This window comes from Canis lupus, chromosome 7 (assembly GCF_003254725.2).
Source record: "Canis lupus dingo isolate Sandy chromosome 7, ASM325472v2, whole genome shotgun sequence".
In the NCBI taxonomy this organism is placed as follows: domain Eukaryota; kingdom Metazoa; phylum Chordata; class Mammalia; order Carnivora; family Canidae; genus Canis; species Canis lupus.
This window is the reverse complement of record NC_064249.1, coordinates 31,468,465-31,490,892: the sequence shown is the minus strand read 5'-3', so window position 1 is coordinate 31,490,892 and position 22,428 is coordinate 31,468,465. Positions and strand designations below refer to the sequence as shown.

Sequence of the window (22,428 nt, the reverse complement as noted above, 5' to 3'; positions counted from 1 at the left end):
ATGGCTGGCCAGCTAACACAACATTTTTCACAGCCTACTTGATACCTAGATATAGCCATGTGACCAAGAGAGACAACAGAATATAGAAAGCAATACAACACAGCCTCAAAAAGGAATCTCTTTGCTTTCTATTTCCTCTTTCCTTCTTGAATCCTGCTTAAAGGCAGAATTATGGAAATAAGCTATCTTCCGCCATAATATATCCTAGGGGCAGTGAAGCAACAAGAGAGCTTAGAAATCAATCCCTGGACAACCTGGTGGAATTGAGCCACTCTACCTCCCTGGACACTTACCTGCCCAGACATTTCCATAAAGAGGGAGATTAACTTTCCATCCTTTATAGGTTCCAGTAGATGCAGCCAAATGAATATTTTAACTAAGGCATCCACTAAGTATAGGCATTCTATTAGACACAGGGGCAAATGCACATAAGACCAAAAAGATGGAGGAATTCATCTTCCTCTGTTCACCTATCTCTATTCCACAACCCCTGTATTTCACCCAGGAGCACCACCAGCCTGACATCGAGGTGGAGAACTTTGACCCATTTCTCTTCGTTTCCATAACAAGTCACACATCAAAATCCACTGATGTTTCCTTTTCTTACCTTCCTCTCTTCAACTACCACCACCTTGTTACCAATTCTTTCCCCCTACTCACATAGCATGGGAACTTCCTGCCTCTAGAACCACAGTCCTGCTCTCACAAAAGGCTGCTTTCACCATGCCACTCCTCTTAACAGACATGTAGTGGCCTCTTATTTTTCTGTTCTATTTTCTACTATCAAAAGGACAAACTCAGACAACTCTCCAGAAAGGATGTTCAAGTATCATTCCTCTAAGAGATTTTTTCTGAACCTCCTCCCATTTCTCATGCAAGTCTTATCTGGGCTGACTTAAGACCTTCTTCTTTAATGTCATCAAACTGTACATTCTCCTCTATAATATACACACCATAAAGTACTTGTTGGGGTAATTCTCACTATAATACCAGCACCTCCAGATAGAAGCTATCCTACCATGTGCTTCAGTTCCTCCAACAAAGATGAATATACCACAGGCATATATTCAGTACATGTCTGCTGAATAAGTGACCTTTGTCTAAACTACTCAGCTTACCCCAGAAGCATTTCCACCCCCATAACCTTCAAAAAATAGTTTTCACCCTTAGCTATAGATCAGAATGATCTAAGTAGCTTCTTAAACAAAAGATCCTACTCTCTGCTTTGAAAAGTCATTTTTCTCTAGGATAAAGCTCTGGAATATACATTTTCTTAAACACTCCACAGCTAATGGTGATGCAGTTAAGAAAGTATTCAAATATTTGCTAATTTATGTGTGATTCCACAACTAAACTCAAGTCGAGAACTGAAAGCTAAAAAAAAGAACTGAAAAATAAGAACTTATGTAATTTGACAGTCATGTTAAGACATAGTAGAAAGCCAATATGAACTATATTTATTATGTAACTAAAATCATGTTTAAATGATTAATCAGTCCACAATGGTGTTTGTTGTTAATTCAGAACTTTTAGTAAAGTATGTATTTTATCTAGTATTCCATGCGACATACATAATTAAGCTGATGCATCAAAGGCTTACACATTAAGTATCCAACAAACATATAACTTGAAGTTGCAGTTTCTTACTACAATCTATTGAAATCACACACTAAAGAAAGAAACCAAATAACTTGCTCATAGCCTAAATGCAGTCACAGCAAGGGTTTTGTTTCCTAATTCCCAGTCAGGGAGAGTGCACTGCTTTCTTCTGAAATGGTTTGGCAGGGCCTTGCTGGAAACTGATATTAGATTAGAGGGATAAATGGCCAGATCCAATAAGGCAAATCCTTTCTGAGTAGGGTAAGATAAGAAGAGTCAACTACAGAGATTAGGTAGAGGTAAATTCCAAAGCAGAATTATAGAATGTAAAAATTGCTGTTTCTCACACAGATATTAGAGCACAAGGCAGTATATCAAATGGTATGCAATGCACTCAAGGAGCAACAGATGCAAAAAGCATCCAAGAATACTCTAATGAGAAAGTAACAAGAGAATATGAGAAATATGAAACAGTAAAAACTAAAAAGCTTAAGGATAGGAGGAAATGCTGAGAGATCATAATTGCCAGTCTCAGAATTCCCAACAATTTGAATTGTGTAGAGGTAAGAAATCTGTATTTCATTTCATGTCTTTGCTTAAATTAGCAGCTATGTAACTGTGAACGAGTTCTTTATCCAGTGGATCTCAACTTCCCTATCTGTGGAATATAGTTAATAATCCACATGCAATATGCCAATAATTTAAGACAATCAAATATGCAACATGAAATAGTTTTAAAGTATAAAACATCTAGCAAATACAAGGTGTTGGTATTAATTTAACAATCCAGTAAGTAGCAGTTATATTTTATAATGTTGTAAAACCACTTGAGCTTATTCCAACAAAAGAAAAAACAAGCAATAATAGAAAGTTATATGGACTAAACTAAAGAAAGTTTGGCTAACTCTAGAACTGAGAGAACAACTCACACATTAGCTAATCCCCACCCCCTCACAAATTTGCAAAGTGCTGTTTTTCTAAGAACTCTTTATACTGTTGGTCATCTCATAACCTTGATATGGACTCAGTTTTTTTACTTTGGAAAGATATGGTCATCTTTAGATATTTGATCCAATGAGTATCAGGAACCAAGAGACTTCTCTGTACTGTCTGATACTATTTCAAGAAAAAAGCAAACATCTTAGATCTTAAATAGTCTGCACTCAAAAGTAAAGAATGTTTGTATGGGATTTTGCAGAGCAAGAGGTTATCAGGGATTTTTTAGTCCACATACACAGGCAAGGAGGACTGCAGTCTTATTTACACTACCACCTTCTCCTATTCCGATTACTGTTAAGCCTCAGGGCAGGGTGGTCGGCCTCACAGGCATCCAACAGCATTCCAAGGCACTACAGACCAGAGGAGGCATTGACACTGACCATGCCCAGGAGTGATATCTCCAGACTATCTGGTTGGCACCAGACAACCCTGTGTACTTGGGCAGCTTCAGCACAATCTGGGAAACAAAACAGGTACAGACTGCTAATTGGTGAGATATCTGAATCCTTCACTGACTAAGAATCTAGAAGTCAACCTTGAAAATCACATTCTATTCTGATAAAAACTACCTGCTTCTTAACTTAGTCCTGGATGAGTATCTTGGCTTAGGTGTCAAGCTACAGCTTCGATGGGAGCTACTTGCTCTTCCAGAGCTGCCTGTGAGTCTGAGTCAACCTCAGGAGGAGACAGAGCTGTAGAGTTTGGTAAGGTCATCAGTAAGAGCCTATGTGTGTTCTCCCTGCCTGTCAACATCCCTCACTTGGTTGTGTTAATATAATTTTTAGATGTCAGTTTAAAAAGCTGTGTTTCCTGGTTCTATTATAATCTGGGTGCTGTTCCTTGACTAAATGAGTTAACTGTTTCAACCTGTTCTGGCACCATCTTTTTGGTTCCTGCTCTTATTCTCATTTAGTCCACGATCCTGAGACCAGTGTCCTGCTCCTGTATCCCAGGTTGTCCCAAATAATTGAAAGCGTGAACTTCAAGTAAGTGCAATAAGTCTATGGGCCATCTCACCAAATAAAAACTACTATCCACCTGGATCTCCATTGTTTTTCAATAACAATATCTTCCTCTGCTATCTTTTGTACACTCATGGACCATTATAAATCATTATATCAGAAATCAAGTCAGACACAAAACTCATAATTAGATACAGCAAATGTATGTTACATAAAGCTCATTTGATAAACTCTAAGAAATATGTGTCATTCCTTGTTTCAGGAATGGTGCTCTCAAATAGAGAGCCATATCTATCTGGACTACAAGATCGCTCTTATTTATCCACTCAGTGGTTTGATTCCTCTCTTCTGCACCCTAAGATGCAGGCAGGTAAAGAAGAGGAGCAGAGCCACAGGCCTGTGCTCAATAAATTCAAACTGAATGAAGTAATTAAGTATCCTAAAAAGTTCGGTCCATAGACAGCATATTCAAATCACGTGTGCCAAAAAAATAACGATTATGTATTGATTCACAAAAGAAGAAAGCAACGTTCAGAATGTAAAATTGGCAAAAGATCTACAACAACATGGAATAGGCTGGAATTTCCACTGAGCTCTGCCTGACTCCAAAGTTCACTTGTTGCCCCTACTCTAGGCCCCTTCAGCCACTCACATGCACACATGTGTGCATGCGCGCACACACACACACACACACACATCCCTTGCAGCACCCTTGACATAGAGTACCAAACACTGTATGAGAATCCACTAACAATAAAACAAGGGGAAATCTTGGGCTTTATGAGATATTTCGTTAAAGGGAAAAATTTAAAAGAATTAGAAATTCAATTCCTGGGTCCCCTGGGTGGCTCAGTCAGTTAAGCATCTGATTCTTGATTTCAGCTCAAGTCATGATGTCAGTGTCCAGCTACATGCTGGGCATGGAGCCTCCTTAACAATCTCTCTCTCTCTCTCTCTCTTTCTCTCAATCTCTCTCATTCACTCCCTTTCCCTCTGCCCCTTCCCCCCTCTCCACTCCTTTCACTACCTCTTTAAAAAAAAGAGAGAGAGAGAGAACAAAGAAAGAATTCCATTTTTATTATCTCAACTTCCCCTTTCTTATATTACAGTGAAGTCTTTAGAATGATCTTGGCTAACAGAACAAAACCAATAAAAAATAATTTTAAAAAAAGAATCTAAAATGATACTTAAATTAATGAGAAAAAAGGATATTAAGTTAGATTTTAATAAAATGCTTGTTACATTTCCAAATTTCATATTTCTTTTAATAAATATAGTAACAGGGAATAAAACATTGAAATAAATAATACTATGATCTTATAGTATTTTTCTAATTAAAACCAACTACCATAAATCCCCATCTCTCTCTACTTCTTAAACACAGAGAAAACATACAGAGATGTTTAAGCTCCTTGAATTAAAAACAAAAAAACAAACCACACATACACAAACTTCTCTTGTGTTCTTTGGACATAGCCTTTTGCCAGTGTAGCCAGTTTTGTCATATAGATACATGAAAGATATAACTTGGTCCTTCATTTCAAATATCTTGGTGATCAGAAAACAATGTTGCATCTATCTGATAACATGCAAGTCTATTAAATTGCATTTTTCTCTTCAAAATTCCTTCTAAAAATCTGGTTTTAGATATTTAAATGTTAACTTTATGTTTTTAGCATTTAAAATTCAGTGGGAACTCTTACAGGTTAGGATTAGAATTAAAGCATCAAAAAAACATCATCAGTACATCTAAATATTGCATAATATTACTAAAAATATTTGGATCAAATGGTTCTACAGAATATGGACATCAACATCTCATTTCATATTTTATTATTATCAATGAGTGATGCTAATCATCACAAATAAAAGATATGATGTAGGTAAAATAATGACAAACCCAAATGAATAAACAATTCTTATTGAAACCATTTTCACATTTATTATTATCTTATGGCAACTACATTGAGACAATACTACTTGGCATATAATAATAAAGTACTTTATGCCGTTGATTCTTGGAATTGCTGAAAAAACCTAATGAAGCAGTGACTACTACTGTCCATGTTTTACAGCTCATCACACACCCAGGTAGTGACAGAGCAGGATGTGGTCCTGCCCTCTGAGCCACTCTCTGCACCACCTGGAACCTTCTATACGGAGAGCACACTTTCTGACAAAGCACTTCACACACCATGCCTCACTTTTCCCACAACTTCCTCAGTATCCTGTGTTATTATATAAAATGAAGGACAGATAAAACACATGGGAATAAATTTATTTTTCAAATTGTTAGCTAAAATGCAAACCTTAAACCAAAACCCCTGTCTGGATATTCTGTTTTCTGTATTACTCAATTTCAGGCAAAATATTAAAAACAAAAGCTGAAATAGTTCCCTTCCTTTGTAGTGTAACAACAACATGTCAGAGATAAATTCAAATTAAAAGTGTTATTTTTTTTAAAGACTTTATTTATTTATTTGAGAGAAAGAGAGATTTGAAAGAACACAAGCAGGAAGAGGGACAGAGGAAGAAGCAGACTCCCGGCTGAGCAGGGAGCTGTATGCAGGCCTCAGTCCCACTGGGTTCATGGCCTAAGCCAAAGGCAGACACTTAGCCAACTAAGCCACTCAGGGACCCCTAGATTAAAAGTATTATATTGAAGAAGTTAAATATTCAGGATATGAATGACCACCTAACTTAAGCTTATTGAGTAGAATCACATAACAAACTTTTAATTTTTCGGTGAATGTTTTTCAGTTTGTGGCCTACTCAGGCTGCTTTTCTTCCTATTCTTCTGCCATTGGCAATGACATTATTTTCTGCCCTCAGAGAGAGACAAAACTTGATTTCTGGCTCTATCTATGATTATGGTGCTTTTAGCAGTGTGAAGATATATAAGAGTGAAATTGCATTTGATCCTACCCTGTTGAAGAACACATGTCCAGCTTTCTTGCAATTGTACAATCTTTATTTTTGGAAATGACATACTGACTAAGCAATGGCTGATTTTCCAAAGACCTCCTAGAGTTTGGAAGTAAAAGAGTGATAAACATGGACTTGTCAGTGAGCTAATTTATGATGTTCATTTTTAGAAAATAAAAGTTTCAATATGTGATTTTAAGCCTTTACATACCAATAGTCTTCTTTCTGATGGCACCATTTTGAGGGATTGTGTGTTAACATATTCCCTTTCTTCAAACATTCCATTTACTTACTTACTTACTTCCTTACTTTATTTATTTATTTATTTATTTATTTATTTATTTATTTATTTAAAAAGATTTATTGATTTATTTTAGAGAGAGGGTAGGAGTGGAGGCGGGAGGGGCAGAAGGAGATAAAAACTTAAGCACACTCCCCACAGAGCCCAATGCAGGCCTTAGATCTCAGGACCCTGAAATCATGACCTGAACAGAAACCAAGAGTTGAATCTTAACTGCCAAGCCACAAGGGTACCCCTCAACAATTCCACTTAAAGAAACTTTTACTGTACTAAATAATTGTCACACTCTCATAGAACAACAGTCTAATCGTTCCCTCCTAGAATCTGTGTGTAATATGTTCAGAAAAGACAAGTCAGATTAAATTAATCAAAACTACAAACTAAGTCAAATCAAAATAATAAGGAAACAAATTATTTTTCTTAAAAGGATTCATTCAAAAGTCAAATAAAAGCAATATCAGAATCAGATGTTATTTGGGATTACAAGCTTGTTTCTCTCAGTTCAGCATTGTTTTCTTGAGTCTAGGGCAGCAAGAAGGCAAAAAGACTCAAGTATATACACGGAATAGAATTCTGTAGAATTCTATAGAAAGAATTCTCTATGTATACAGAATTCTAAATGTATAACTCAACTCTGACCTTTCAAAGCCCAGTCTTAATCTGCAACCTCCTTGTCCTCCTGCAAAGCTTAAGTGCTAAGATCAGTGCTTGGAGCTGTTGGTATTGACTAAATAAGCATGGAGTGAATTAATGTCACTGGAATCTCTAGTTATCTAACTGCCCTTATGAAATTCCCTTTTGTCACTACACAATGACTTAATCTGTATCCCAGTCTGGAAGTGATTCCATCCCAAGATAAAAAGGGGCTTTACTAATCTTTAGTCTATTTCTAAAAATACAAAGAAGGGAAAGATACTGAAAATGCAGAGCAATAAACAAATATATAACAAAAATGCCCCTGGGCAAGGAAACTGATAATGGGAAAGATCCAGATGCATCATCAAATAACACAGTATGTACAAAGGGATGAGCTAGGGCCACCAGCAGGTAATGCACTAGCTGAGCCAAGACTGACCTAAACTACAGTCAGTGGGACCCTTATAAAAATCCCCAAACATTTCCCAAGTTGGCCGCAACTCATCTGACTATACCTATATCTGCTCAAGAATCATCACAGAGACCATCAGTAGTCAAATAAATGGATTATCTCTTATGAAAACAAAATTGTTACCCCAGTCTTCAGATTACTGTTTTGTTTTGTTTTGTTTTATAGGGCAAGAGGTGGAAATATAACCTGAGAACCCAAGTTCCAAATGCAAGCCTCTTCCATAATTGGTCCAATTTGTCTAAAAGATCACCTGCATCCTATACATAGCTATTCTTAGTAAAGGCAATACCAAATTTGCAGAAGACATGGTAAAGACTTTCTTTCATGTCTTTGAATTTCCTAAGGCACTTCCATAAAAGGCTAAGCCCAAGATGGCAAACAACAGGAAAATGAAACTCCTGAAACTCCAAGAACAATTTAATTTACATATGGCCTTTTGTCAAAAAGTCTAATGATTAGGAAACACATCATCTATAAGACTGGTAATGGACCCATTCCATGAGCTATCTTACAGTGTTAGGGGCCTGAAGTATACAGTTAAGGGCCAGGCTAAATTCCCCAAAACTAAAACCTTCCGGTGTAAAGAAAATAGATGTTGCTAGAGAGGAGGAAGAAAAATCCATTTGTAGGTAATCCTCTAAAAGGAAACTGTTCTTCTACCAACAGAACTAAGTGAATGCAAAGAACAGAAGCCATGCAAAAGAAGCTGTGACTCTCAAGAGAACCTCACCTAACTTTCACAGGTCACTCATTAACTAAATTTGCTTGAACAGAATCATCAACCCACACTTTTATGTCCATCCCACTATAAACACAAGTTAATTCTATACCAAAAACAGTTTCTTAAGGGGGAAACAGAGAGCCCTCACATGTAACATAATAGACACAGGGATCCCTGGGTGACACAGAGGTTTGGCGCCTGCCTTTGGCCCAGGGCGCGATCCTGGAGACCCGGGATCGAATCCCACGTCGGGCTCCCGGTGCATGGAGCCTGCTTCTCCATCTGCCTATGTCTCTGCCTCTCTCTCTCTCTCTCTCTCTCTCTGTGTGACTATCATAAATAAATAAAGAAAAAATATTAAAAAAATAGACACAAATATCCTAGAGTATTAAAATATCATCACACTTTTTTTTTAAGGATATATGAGTAATCATGAGTAACTAATGAGTAAGTTACTAAACTTTCTGAGTGGAATTCTATCTGCCATTCCAAATTGGATATTGGAGGAGAGGGATGAGAACAGAGGTGGACCCTTATTCTCAGAGGTTATCAGGTGACTTCTACCACCTGAACACAAGAAAATCTTCAGATTCACTGATGCAAGATTACATATTTAACAAATCAGTAACTGATCGAAATAAAAAGATCTCTTAAAAGAAAAGCAAATAAAGGGATGTCTGGATAGCTTAGTTAAGCATCTGCCTTCCACTCGGCTCATGATCCCAGGGTCCTGGGAGCATCAAACTCCCCAATTCTCCCTTTTCCTCTGCCCCCTCTCCCTTGCTTGTGCTTTCTCTCTCTTTGTCTCTCTCTCTTTTCTCTCTCAAATAAACAAATAAAATCTTTAAAAAAAGAAAGAAGTATCACAAAAAAAAAGTATCACAACAATTTTACAAATATTCTTTAATTTCATCTCAGATTGAGAAGTTGACCTAGAAGTCCCTCTATTTAATTATGCAAGAATGATATCCAGGCTTTTTTTCTCAACTGCTATGGAGACACCCTAGGACATTAAAGAATCATTCTATTTACTACAATATCTCAGGCTTCTTTTTCTCCCATTTCAATTTTTGAACTGAAGTAAAAAACATAGTAGCTAAAGTAAAGGCAGGAAAGAGAAGGATTCAAGTTTCTACAGTTGGTCCGATAAAACATGCCTGATATGATAAAACATAAGGTCAGAAAGCTAGCCAGTAAAGAGCAAAATAACCTCTTGTGTTTTCTCAGGATCACAGGAAATACAGGAATTATTCTCATCCGATTCAACATGATTTTCTAATTACATCTAATCTGTGGAGAGACTGGTACATATGTACCTTTTTGGTAACAACAGAAGTTATATGATTATTCTGCAACATACAATTATGACAAGTGTGACATATGTCTCTGTGATAGAAAAGAAACAGACATGCAAACCCAGACTGGATTTGGGCTTAAAGAGACACAAATTGGCATCTTCACATATAATGCTCAAGTGCACTCACCCTTCCAAGGCCTCTTTCCCTTTCTTCTACAATGGGTTTTCCCTTTTCTGGAAGTTCTCTATACCCTTGATATCTTCTCCGACAGAAGTTCTGCCCAGTGTGTAAAATTTCTTTGGCCCTCCTCACCTTTTCCTCCTCTTTTCAGGGTAAGAATCATGGCGAGGGTAGGGGGGATGAGTGTCACCTGAGGAGGTTGTTAATGCAAAAAAAATTCAATAATTTCTTCGAATTTTTTCTGCCTTTCTTTCTTTCTTTCTCTCTCCCTTTTTTATTTTTTTTATTTTTTTTTTATTTTTTTTGCTTTGTCCCCACAGAAAACCAGCTGACACTGTGGGCTAAAGGACAGGCTAACCGGAATGGATGAAAAGGAACCAATTATCACAGCCATCAAGCAATTAAAAAATATCTTTTCAATTAAGAGGATCCAGGGAAAAAGTGAATTCATGCACTGTAGCAATTCTATTGTACCCACATCTCTTTCATCCATCTGAAAGGTTGACTCACATACACCGCCCCCCCCCCTTTAAAGAAACTATGAAATACACACATTGTTACCAGCAGGTATCGCAATAGTTCTCAGGAACCCATTTCCAAAGTTCCCAAATAATTGGAATGGCCCACTTTACTTGTCAAGGTAGGGAGATCAATGTGTAATGTTTGAGATCATTCTCTTGCTTCTGATTCTTTGTTTAAAAACATAGAAAAAGGAGGAATTTAACATTTTCATTTTATCCCGAATTAGTAAGGGAAACTAGGTTCTATTCCCTCTAAGATAATTGTATTGAGTTTTTCAGAATAAGTAATATCTTTTCAAATGTCAACTTCTCTGAACCTTAGCATGAGTCTTCATAAAGATATTATGTTATTCTCTAAAAATGACCTGTGTAGTTAAAAAAAAATCAATAAAGTAATCCTAGCAAAAGAGTTTCACATGCTTTGAGAAAGGAACGTAAAGAGAACACAGACGAACTCTTATCACTATTTTTCAGTATAGTATTTGAAGTCCAAGCCACAGCCAACTGAGAAAAAAGAAAAATAAAAGTATTCAAATTGAAAAAGTAAAACTGTTGCTATTTACAGATGACATGATACTAAATATAGAAAACTCTAGGGACTCCAAAAAAATCTAAACTAAAAAATGAATCTTTACTGAATCTTTAGAGAATCTTTACTGAAACTTTACTGTTGCAAAATTAATGTATATAAATCTGTTGCACTTTCATATACTAACAATAAATTTTCATAAAAAGAAATTAAGAAAACACTCCCATTTATAATTGCATCCAAAAGAATAAATATCTAGGAATAAATTTAATCAAAAGAAAGAAAGACCTATACTCTGAAAACCATAAGAACTGGTGAAAGAAATTAAAGACAACACAAATAAATGGAAAAATATACTGTACTCATGGACAGAAAAAAATAATATTGTTAAAACATCCATACTACCCAAAGCAATCTACAAATTCAATGCAATCTCTGTCAAAATACCAATGTCATTTTTCACAGGACTAGAACAAATAATCCTAAAATTTGTATGGAACCACAAAGACCCTAAATAGCCAAAACAATCTTAAGAATGAAAAAGAAAACTAGAGTTATAACACTCCCTAATTTTAAACTACACTACAAATCTAGTTAAGAATGGTGCAGTATTGACACAAAAACACACAGATCAATGGAATAGAATGAAGACTCCAGAAATAAAACCACATTTATTTGATCAATTAATCTATGATACAAAAGGTAAGAATATACAATGGGGAAAAAATAGTCTCTTCAATAAATGGTGTTGGGAAAACTGGACAATTGTACACAAAATAATGAAACTGAATGACTTTCTTATATCAAATTCAAAAATAAATTCAAAAGGTTTTAAAGACCTAAATGTAAGACCTAAAACCAAAAAACTCCTAGAAGAAAACATTGGCAGTAAACTCTTGGACATTGGTCTGAGCAATATTTTCTTGGATCTGTCTCCCCAGGCAAGTGCAACAAAAGCAAAAAACAAAAAAAAACAAAAAACAAAAAACTGTACTTTTCTAAAAACTTGAGATTATGAAATGCCTGTGAAAGTTTAATCAAAAAAAAACGGATAGACAATACATAAACTACTAAAAATTTACACCAGATTACATTTTAAAAATACAATATTGGTGTAAATGAAAACACATATAAGATTAAATAAATATATGAGCAAAGGGCAAGACCACAGTAAGATGAGTAAGAAAGACAATGATGACAATGAGAGACTCAATGTAGTCCTGGGTGGCCTAGTGGGGGGAAAAAGGTATAGGAGACTATTATGAAGGAGGAATGGTATAGGTATTAACACAGAGCAATGAAATCCATGAAATCTTATTAGCAACATCAAGAATGGCAAGCATAACTTACTAAGTGGGATTTTAAAAAAAGAGAGAGAGAGCAAACAACAAATTAGGTATGAATCATGTGTTAAATTCCTTTCTACAATTTTGCATGCACTATTGATTGCAATAAATGAAACAGTAATACTACCACAACAGGAAATATACAAGAGGACAGATTCTTATAATCATGTGAAATTTTAAGTATAATTAAGATATCCATTCTCATTCTTGGAAACATTAGTTGCTGATGTGGCCTGGCTAAAAATAAGGTTATAAATATATTTTTAAAAAGATTCTTAAAGTAGGTTTTGAATTCCATCATGTTGCATGAATTCAAATTAGGTAAAAGAATGATCAAATGGGGATCCCTGGGTGGCACAGTGGTTTGGCGCCTGCCTTTGGCCCAGGGCGTGATCCTGGAGACCCAGGATCGAATGCCACGTCGGGCTCCCGTGCATGGAGCCTGCTTCTCCCTCTGCCTGTGTCTCTGCCTGCCCTCTCTCTCTCTCTCTCTCTCTCTCTCTCTCTCTCTCTGTGTGACTATCATGAATAAATAAATAAAATCTTAAAAAAAAAAAGAATGATCAAATGGAAGAGATTCGGTAATATAAATGTTAGGATACTCACGGTTAATACAGAATATAAGTAATACTTCCTGGAAAAGTGGAGGAAACACATGAAACATGTTACCCGGAAGAAAACCACCCAATGAAGATAAATGAGTGTAAGAAGTGCCTAGAAATGCTTTGGAGAACAGGGGGACATTTTAAAGGGGAGAAACTCAGAAGGATACTAAAGACCTGATAAATTTGACAAGAAGACTTATTCCTAACCATTATTTCTGGTTCCTGAAGACATCTGTTGAATAACATGAAACCAACGAGGATCACCTCATAAGGGACTTTATAGTGTTTAAGTAGAAAATCTCTCAATTAGCTATTTCGTGAGTTTAAAAATGCAAACCATCAAATCATTTCAAGTCCTACCTGTAACTACTCCAAGCCCCTGGGATACCACTTTGGATTCAACATCTCAAGGTCTCAAATGTCTATGCCTTCAGAAGCTGTGTTTTTCCTCCAAGTTATATGTACTATTCTAATTTAGCCAATAGCATAATTTGCATTTTTTAATTGAAGTACAGTTGACAAGGTTACATTAGCCTCAGGTGTACAACAGTGATTTGACACCTTTATATGTTATGCTCTGCTCCCTAGTGTAACTACCATCTATATATCTTAAATTAAATTAATTATCTTCCTGTTTAATTTTTTATATCACCAAAACATACAGAATAAACTGAATCCACTTTGTCATTTGGTTATTTTCTTCCTGTGTACTGTGTAATGGTCAGATTTTGAAATAACACCAAGCTTTACCCATACTCAGCATAAAAAGGAGGAAATATTTCTAATCTTTATAGAATGGGAAATTTGTTTTGGTCTTATACTTGGCTGCTTTGCATTGTTCGGTTTTGGGGAAACAATATAGAATGCAAAAAGAGAGTCTAATGAGAGTTTTATTGTTGTCATCAGAATATGAGTCCTCTAACTGCTTCTTGTGTGGCAATATTCAAAAGGAGGCTAAGCATTACAGTAATATGAAAGTTTCTGCTTACAAAAAACCAGCAGTCTGTCTGATATTGGCTGCAGAATATTGCAATCTAACTTTTAAAAAAAATGTTACTTTGTTGCTGAAAAGGAAAAAATCCACAAACAAGAATACTTTACCCAGAAAGGTTGTCATATAGAATAGAAAAAGAGAGTTTCTCAGACAAATAAAAATCAAAGGAGTTCATGACCACTAAACCAGTCCCACAAGAAATATTAAAGGGGACTGGAACTCTCTGAGTGGAAAAAAAGATCATATATGAAAGTGTAAAAAGAAGAAACACAAAAACAATAAAAATAACTATTTCTATTAAAAAATCATCAAGAGATTCACAAAATAAAAGGATATTAAACATGACACCATAAACCTAAAACCTGAGTGGGAGAAGAGTAAATAATGGGTTGATATTAAGCAACCATCACCTTCATATAGAATGCTAAATGCAGAAGAGGCTATATATACAAATCTAATAGTAACCACCAATCAAAAACCACTAACAGGTATGCAAAGAATGTAGAGTAAGAACCCAAGTGTATCACAAAAGAAAATCAGCAAACCACGAAAGACAGCAAGAGAAGAAAGGATCAGAGAGAAACTACCTAAACAACCAAAAAACAAGTAACAAAATAGCAATAAATATATATATATATCAATAATTACTTTGTTTTTTTTAAAGATTTTATTTATTTATTCCTAAGAGACACAAAGAGAGAGAGAGAGAGGCAGAGACACAGACAGAGGGAGAAGCAGGCTCTATGCAGGGAGCCCGATGTGGGACTCAATCCTGGGACTCCAGGATCACATCCTGAGCTGAAGGCAGATGCTCAGCCGCTGAGCCACCCAGGCATCCCTATCAATAATTACTTTAAATTGAAATGGACTAAATACACAAATCAAAAGATATGGGGCATAAGAATGATTAAAAAAAAAAAAAAAACAGGACTCATCCGTAGGCTGCCTACAAGAGACTCATTTCAAACTTAAAGCCACCTGCAGATTGAAAGTGAGGGGATGGAGAAATATTTATCATGGAACTAGTTGTCAAAAGAAAGCTAGAGTAGCAATACTTATATTGGGATAAAATTGACTTTAAAACAAAGACTGTAAAAAGAAACAAAGAAAGACACATTAAAATAACAAAGGGAACAATCCAACAAGAAGATATAACAATTGTAAATACTGATGCATCCAACATAGGGCACTGAAATACACAGTTAATAAGAAATGTAAAGGAACTGATCAATAGTATACAATTAAGGGCACATGAGTGGCTCAGCGGGTAAGCATCTGCCTTCAGTTCAGGGTGTGATCCTGGGATCCGGGGATGAGTCCTATTGAGCTCCCTGCAGGGAGCCTGCTTCTCCCTCTGCCTATGTCTCTGCCTCTCTCTCTCTCTCTCTCTCTCATGAATAAATAAATAAAATCTTTTAAAAAGGTACTAATACAATTATAGCAGAGGACTTTAATATCTCACATATATCAATGGACAGATGATCCAAACAGAAAATAAACAAGGAAACAGTGGCTTTGAATGACACATTTGGCAGATGAAACTATCAGATATTTTCAGAACATTATCCAGAATAGATCACATATTATGTCACAAAACAAGTCTCAACAAATTCAAAAAGACTGAAGGCATACCATGAATATTTTCTGACTACAACACTATGAAACTAAAAATCAACCATAACACAAAATCTAGAAAACCACAAATACATGGGGGTTATATAACATGCTACAATGAAACAATGAATGGGTGAACCAAGAAATCAAAGAATAAATCAAAAAGTGGATTTTGATTTGGAAAGAAATGAAAACACAACAGACCAAAAACTTTTGGGATGCAGTAAAAATAGATCTAGGAGTGAAGTTTATAGTAATACAGGCTTACCTCAAGAAGAAAAATCTCAAATAAACAACCTAACCTTATACTTAAAGGAGTTAGAAAAAGAATGAATAAAACCCAAAACCAAAAGAAGGAAGAAGATGGTAAAGATTAGAGAAAAAATAAATGATATATAAACTAAAAATTAATAATAATAATAATAATAATAATAATAATAGAACTGGTTAATGAAACCAGGACCTGGATCTTTGAAAAATATAAAATGAAACTGATAAACTCCTAGCAGGCTTATCAAAAAGAAAAGAGAAAGGATCTAAATAAGGAAATCACAAATGAGAGAGGATAAATAACAACCAACACTAAAGAAACACAATTATAGAGACACTGGGTGGCTCAGCAGTTGAGCATCTGCCTTTGGCTCAGGGCATGACCCCGGAGTCCCAGGATCCAGTCCCACATAGGGCTCCCTGCATGAAGCCTGCTTCTCCCTCTGCCTATGTCTCTGCCTTTCTCTCGCTCGCTCTCTCTCTCCCTCCTTCCTGTCTCTCATGAAAAAATAAATAAAATCTTTAAAAAAAAGAGAAACACAATTATAAGAGAATATTAGGAAAAACTATATGCCAACAAACTGGATAACCTGGAAGATATGGATAAATTCCTAGAAACATAAAACTGAAGCAGGAAGAAAAAAAAAATTGGACAGATTACCAGCAAGGAGATTGAATAACCAATCAAAACACTCCCAACAAACCAAAGTCCAGGACTAGACAAATTTAAAGGTGATTTTATGAAATATCTAAAGAAGAATTAATATCTATTCTTCTCAAACTATTCCAAAAATTAGAAGAGGAAAGAAAACTTCCAAATTCATTCTATGATACCAGTACCACCCTCATCACAAAACCAGATAAAGAGACCACAAAAACAGAGAACTACAGGCCAATATCACTAATGAACATAAGCACAAAAAATCCTCAACAAAATACAAGCAAACCAAATCCAACAATACATTAAACAAATGAATCACCACAAATAGTAAGATTTATTTCCCAGATATACAGGTGGTTGAATATTTGCACATCAATGTGATACATCACATCAATAAGAGAAAGAATTAAAACCATATGATCATGTCAATACATACAGGAAAAACATTTGGCAAAATAAAATATCCATTCATGATAAAAATCCTCAACAAAATTGGTTCAGAGGGAGCATAGCTCAAAATAATAAAGATCATCAATGACAAGCACATAGAAAACATCATACCTGATCAGAGAAACTGAGAGCTTTTCCTCTAAGGACAGGAACAAGACAAGGATGTCCATTCATCACTTTTATTCAATATAGTACTAAAAGTCCTAGCCACAGCAATCAGGCAACAAGAAGAAATAAAAGGTATCCCAATTGATAAGGAAGAAGTAAAATTTTCACTGCTTGCAGGTGACATTACACTACATATAGAAAACTCTAAAGACCTCACCAAAAAACTACCAGAACCAATAAAATGAATTCAGTTAAGTTGCAGAATACAAAATCAATAAGTAAATATTGATTGCATTCCTATACAGTAATAATGCAGTAGCAGAAAGAGAAAACAAGAAAACAGTCCCGTTTACAATTGCATCCAAAGTAATAAGATACCTAGGAATAAACTTAACCAAATAGGTGAAAGACCTGTACTCTGAAAACTATAAAACACTGAAGAAAGAATTGAAAAGGATGCAAAGAAATGGAAAGACATTCCTTGCTTGTGGATTCCAAAAAAAAAAAAAATGCTACAATATCTAGACACCCAAAGCAATCTACAGAGTTCTTGTAAATCCCATCACAATACCAATAGCATTTTTCACAGAACTAGAACAAACCATCCTGAAATTTATATGGAACCATGAAAGACCCAAAATAGAGCAATCTTGAAAAAGAAAAACAAAACTGGAAGTATCAGAATTCAAGAGATTAAATCTATCAAGACAGTATGGTACTAGCACAAAAACAGGCACATAGATCAATGGAACAGAATAGAGAACACGGAAATGGACCCTCAACTCAATAGTCAACTAATCTTTGACAAAGCTGAAAAGAATATCCAATGGGAAAAAAAGATGGTCTCTTCAAGAAATGGTGTTAGGAAAACTGGACAGACATAAACAGAATGAAATTGGACCACTTTCTTACACCATACACAAATTCAAAATGGGTGAAAGACCTGGAACTATAAAAATCCTAGAAGAGAGCACAAGCAGTAATTTTTCTGACATTTGCTATAGCAACATTTTTCTAGATATGTCTCCTGAGGCAAAGGAAACAAAAACAAAACTCTGACTCTATCAAAATAAAAGGATTCTGCAGAGTGAAGTAAACAATCAACAAAATGAAAAGGCAATCTACTGAATGGGAAAAGATATTTGTAAATGACATATTTGATAAAGGGCTAGTATCCAAAATATATAAAGAACTTATACAACTCAACCCCCCAAAAGCAAATAATCCAATTTAAAAATGGGCAGAAGAGGGGCACCTCAGTCAGTTAAATATCTACCTTCAGCTCAGGTCATGATCCTGAGGTCCTGGGATCTAGCCCTGCATGGGGCTCCCTGCTCAGCAGGGAGTCTGCTTGTCCCTCTCCCCCTGCTAGTGTTTTTTCTCTTTCTCTTTCTCTCTCCCTCTCCCTCTCATAAATAAATAAAATCTTTTTTTAAAAAATAGGCTGAAGACACGAACAGACATTTCTCCAAAGACAATATCCACTTGGCCAACAGATACATGAAAAGATGTTCAATATCACTTTCAATCAGGGAAATGTATATCAAAAGTACAATGAGGTATCACCTCACACTTCTCAGAATGGTTAAAATAAAAAACACAAGAAACAACAGGTGTTGCTGAGGATGTGGAGAAAAGGAACCTTCCTGCACTGTTGGTGGGAATGCAAGCTGGTATAGCCACTGTGGGGAAAACAGTATGGAAGTTCCTCAAAAAATTAAAAATAGAACTACAATAGGATCCTGTAATTGTACTACTATTTACCCAAAAATTATAAGAATGCTAATTCAAAGGGATACATCCATATCTATGTTTGTTGCAGCTTTATTTACAATAGCCAAAGTATGAAAGCAGCTCCAGTGTCCATCAACGAATAAATGGATATAGAAGATACAATAAAGTATTAGTTGGGCATAAAAAAGAATGAATCCTTGCCATTTGCAACAACATGGGTGGAGCTAGACAGTATAATGCTAAGTGAAATAAGTCAAAGAAAGACAAATACCATATCATTTCACTCATATGTAGGATTCAAGAAACAAATGAGCAAAGGAAAGATAGAGAGAGAAAGACAAAACCGAGAAATAGACTCTTACCTATAGAGAACAAACTGATGGTTACAGGGGTGGGGGGAGGAGAAATAAATGATGAGGTTAAGGGATACACTTGTGATGAGCACTGAGTGATGTATGGAATTGCTGATTCACTATATTGTATACCTGAAACCAATATAACACTTTATGTTGACTACTATGAAATTAAAATAAAAACAACATTTAAAAATGTGATTTTGTCTTTCCTTGCCAGTTCAAAGGATGGGGACATGCTCAAAGCCAACTTTTATGAGGCCCTGTGCCAACATAGGCCATAAAAGAAAGGCTGATAATTTTAAAAGCCCGCAATTTCAAGTGGATATCAACTCAAATTCTAGCTTCCAGTGATGCTTGAAGAACATGCTAGTTTTATTTTTTTGGCACTAGAAAAAAGCGGGAGAAATTCCATCCTAATTACGAAAAGCTTTACTTGTAACAGTAATTGATTAAAGTATACAAAACTTAGTAAAGGGACCACTAGTAAAAACATCAACATTACATAGAAAAGTTCTAAAATTTAAGGAAAAAAAAAACGATTTCGTACTATACTTAGAGCTACGAACTATAAAGAATGACCTGTTTATGTTTTGTGAAAAAGTTTTAATGACATTAAAATCCATATGGAGAAATACACAAAACCATACATAAAGGTTGCCATATGGATCAATTAAAGAAAAACCTTGCCTACATTCCTGCTTAACATTCATCTCAAAACAATAATTTTTATGACTATAACAAAAAATGAGGAAAAAAATACCTTAATGCTCTGCAAAGCCCTAGCTGACTTCGGGTCTTTCTTGTTTTTCTTTCTTGCTCTCATTTTTTTTTTTCCTTGCTCTCAAGTTTCTTTATACTACTTCCATTTTATCTTCCAATTAGTTTTAGATAGCATGATTTAGTCTAGAGTTTGTTTCTATAACTTGATATTTCTAAGTCACATTCCCTACCCTCGTTATAATTTGCCAATTATGAAAGGATAGGCATTTCATTCACTTTTAATCCTGGCCCAATTTCATATAAAACAATTCAATACAAATACCAAAATAGTCATTTTTTGCTTTGTGCCTAAACATAAACAAATATTACAATGGTACCATAATCAGCAGCAAAATAAGTGCTACATGTTCTGTGGAGGCATCATTAACTATGTCATCAGGAAATCAACAGTTTTTGGTTTTTGCTCTCTACATTTGTGTAAAGGGTAAGAGATGCCAGATCACAGGACAGCATCAAACATCACATACCACCGCATATTAGAGAGAGAGAGAGGGAAACTGAGAGAGTAATAGAGAGAGAATGAGCTGAAGAGTGGCAGTATGGGCTAATTTTAATTTACTCACATAAATTCATCTTCAATAATGGAAAACTCCTCTGCAGCATATATAAGTTAAAAAGCACAGAAGTCTTGAAATTCTGTTTTTAGTTCTATTTCAGATATGAAGACTTGAAGGAAGAAAAATTATTCAAAGCTCTAATGAAAATAAGCAATAAGCCAGTTTACAGTCAATACTAAGCTAACAGCAGATGTCACTTTTATAACACAGCAAATCTATCCTCTGGGGGAGTCTGGTGACTCTGTCCCAAAGCATTCACTAAAGGCCAGTGGGTTTCTAAAGGGGTTTAATTATATTCCCAGGATTTACACACTTAAGGAGAAAATCATAGTCCATATGTGTCTAGCCTCTTCATCAAAAGCAAAGAGAAAATATATCGATTTCTCTGTCAGATGTTAATGGATTTTTTGCCTAATAAAATTATATGTGCTTCAAGTTAAAAATAGCTTACACTTTTGACAATATATTTTAGGGGAAAAAGTTTCATCTTACAAGTTTTCTGAGCTTGAAAATTTATCTCCCCAAATTATAATCTGATATTATAACTATTTGATGGGTAATTAGAGCTGTCAGAAAAAATATTTCTCTTATGAAAAATAGAATTTTATGGTAAATATATGAATTAGTGGATTAAGACTTGAATTCTTACTGAAATCCAAATGGTTGCGCTATTTTTATTTTTCTGCCATCAGTGTATGAGTTCTAATTTCCCCACATCCTTATCATTCCAATTATTGTCTTTCTCTTTGCTTTTAGCCATCCTAATACATATGAAGTAGTGTTACATTGTGATTTTTTCATTTCCCTAATGTCATTGACATTGAGTAGCCTTTCATACATGTATTGGCCACTGGTACAATTGCAGAAATGTCTATTCACATCCTTTGACCATTTTTTAACCAGTCTGTTTTCTTGTTGTTGAGTTGGAAGAGTTCATTATACATCCAGAATATTAACTCATCAAGTATATAGTTTTCAAATATTTTCTCCTAATTTGTGAGTCATCTTGTTCATTTTGATAGTACTGTTTGTAGCACAAATATTGTTCATCATCCCATTGTATAATTTATTTTTTTTCTTTTGTCATGTGCTTTAGGAGTCATATCTAAAAAAACCATTATCTAGCCCAATGTTATGGGACTTACTCCTATGTTTTCTTCTGATTTTTCTTTGTTTTAGCTCTTACATTTAGTCTATGATACTTTTTGATTAATTTTTGTTCATGGTATGAAATAAAGGTTCAACTTCATTTTTTTTTGGTATGAATATTCAGTTGTCTCAGCACCATTTGTTGAAAATACTTCCTTTGCCCTTGAAATGTTTGTAGCACTGTCAAAAATCAAATCCTAAAGATTTATTTCTGGACTCTTAATTCTATTCCATTGACCAGTATGTCTATCCATGTGAGAGTACCACACTTTAATTGCTATCTTTGTAATAACTTCCACATCAGAAAGTGTGTGTCCTCCAACTTTGTCATTTTTCCAGATTATTTTGATTACCTTGGGCCCCTTGTGTTTGCATATAAATTTTCAATATCAGCTTGTTAATTCCTGCAAAAAAAGACACAACAACAAAAACAGAAAACTTGGGATATTGCTAGACATTCTGTTGAATCTATAGGTCAATGTTGAGTCTTCAGATCTATGGGCATGGCATGCTGTACATTTATTGTGATCTTCCTTATCTTCCTTCAACAGTGTTTTCTAGTTTTCATTTCATACGTCTTACATATTTTTTGTTAAATTTATACTAAATATTTTACTTTTTTGAGTAAATAAAGGGAATTGTTTTCCTAACTACATTTCAC

At 35.1% G+C, this 22,428-nt stretch overlaps 1 protein-coding gene across 8 annotated transcripts in view; it reads right to left on the bottom strand.

Moving 5' to 3' along the window:
* Positions 1-22,428, bottom strand: part of FMN2 (formin 2) — a 370,601-nt gene that overhangs the window by 209,690 nt on the left and 138,483 nt on the right. Inside the window, exon 8 of one of the 8 annotated variants that reach the window (XR_007411942.1) lies at positions 10,100-10,283. The exons of the other annotated variants lie outside the window; for them this stretch is intronic. The gene's annotated coding sequence lies outside the window, so the exon portion shown is untranslated. The remainder of the gene's footprint in view (positions 1-10,099; positions 10,284-22,428) is intronic. 8 annotated transcript variants of the gene reach the window in all.